The sequence below is a fragment of the Penaeus monodon genome, chromosome 4, assembly GCF_015228065.2.
Source record: "Penaeus monodon isolate SGIC_2016 chromosome 4, NSTDA_Pmon_1, whole genome shotgun sequence".
Classification (NCBI taxonomy): Eukaryota; Metazoa; Arthropoda; class Malacostraca; order Decapoda; family Penaeidae; genus Penaeus; species Penaeus monodon.
Genome location: NC_051389.1, coordinates 944,396 through 946,197, shown reverse-complemented (window position 1 = coordinate 946,197; position 1,802 = coordinate 944,396). Strand labels below are relative to the sequence as shown.

Below are 1,802 nucleotides of genomic sequence, written 5' to 3'. Positions count from 1 at the left end.
TATGCAACAGAATGTACGCATTAATGAATGGTGATGTGAAAAAATATTCCCAAGCTTCCTAGCAAGCGAATCTTCTTGGGGTCAGAAATTCTGAGGTAGCCATGTCTAACTATCACGTCAGACTTCATCGACGGGAGGTTCCTATGCCCAAAATGCCATAGAATGAAACAAACTGAGCCGGGAAAATCTATGATAAACTGCTCTCTTTTGTGTATCTATGATGGGCACTCATGACATTGCCTATGGGTAACTAACTATCTTGAATCACACGATTGCTTGGGATTTACCCCAAAAATGCAAGTGATTTGTAAAGGGTGAGAAGGGTGTGATTAATAAGCAAATAATGATTCTAGCTTAAACCCTACATTAATTAACGGATGTAACTGTGGGTCACACCGACTCGAAAGATGCCGATTGAACGAATAACTTTGGTTTTACCTGTACCTACTATCGTAATGTCAGAGTGGAGATCTATTAGACGATTTATGCAAACCCAGGTTATATTGGGCATCCCTGTGCACTGTGATATAGGGAAGATCCTAAAGCTATACTCAAAATAATAAATTTATATAAATCGCATTACAAGCTCCTTTCTAGCGCCGATAGAACGTGTCGCCAATGAGCAATGTAACTATGCTACAGTTATCCCCATGGTGTCAACATCAACAACAGCCAAATTATGAAAAAAACGAGTGGTCATCTCTTGGCCTTTCCACGTGCTGACCGACCAGAAGGGAAAGAGAAAGTGCGGTCAGGTCAAGACGGGAAAACGCACTATGAGTAATAAGATAAAATCACAAACTCACCAACTTCATTGCAGTTGAAACAATATGAATTTCTATTAACGAGAGAAATTAATTAACTCCCTGATTAATGAACTATATTCATGAAGAATAGTGTGAGAACATGCCATTTGCTGTCAATTAGCACTTTTACCCAACATAACCAGCGTGAGAATGATTGCACATACGGCTTAACACATTTATGGGAGAAAGAAAGGAAAGAGAAATAAAGATGGTTTTGTAGACATGGTCGTACCGTGGAAGCTGATCGAGCAAATTTTGGAGACTGTGTCCTTGTTGCGAGCCAAAAGGATGCAATGGCCACACTGCCACCAGACTGTTGGTTAACAGTAATGGTAGTCAACGTACTTATGACTCACAACATTTGTAAAGGGGAACACAAGAGACAAGGTCTTCGGGTAAAGCGCTGAGCGCGGGGCCGCGCGTCCAGCCAGCCAGCCCCTAGGGTATAGGCTGGACTGACCTTATCACATCGGGCGCTGGGCACGAATTGCGAGGTCAGACGAGGTGAGATAAAATCGTCACTACGCCCTCGCTGAGTTGATGATTCTAAATTGGACTTGGAGCCATGTGGCTGTTTGCCATGGTCTATTGGTAAAATGGCTTACAGACATTATGCTTATATATACGTCATACTCCTTATGCTGAGTCTCCTTTTAACTGTTTTCATGCTAATACCTGAGATCAGTGTTCCATTTATTATTTGAGTAATAAATTTCCGTATGTCTTCTCTCTTCTTTTTATTTATAGTCTTTGTTAGTCCAGCTAATTCTATTTTGTCCCTGTTTGATGACCATACATTTTTTGCATAAGATCTTTCGTTTCTACCGAGAACTTGCTGGAGCTTTGCTTGATGTTCTTACCACCTACTTCAAGTGCAGCTTCCTTTATTATGTCATCAAGCTGTTTGTTAATTTGTCGTTGAGAAGTGAGTACCTGTTTTGGATGAAAAGGTAAATTCTGTCGCTCTGGTCTTCAAGTTAGATAAATTTGGCTGCT

General features: G+C 40.8%; 1 pseudogene; it reads right to left on the bottom strand.

Moving 5' to 3' along the window:
- Positions 1-1,417, bottom strand: part of LOC119599172 — a 7,304-nt pseudogene extending 5,887 nt beyond the window's left edge.
- Between the last annotated feature and the right edge of the window lie 385 nt (positions 1,418-1,802).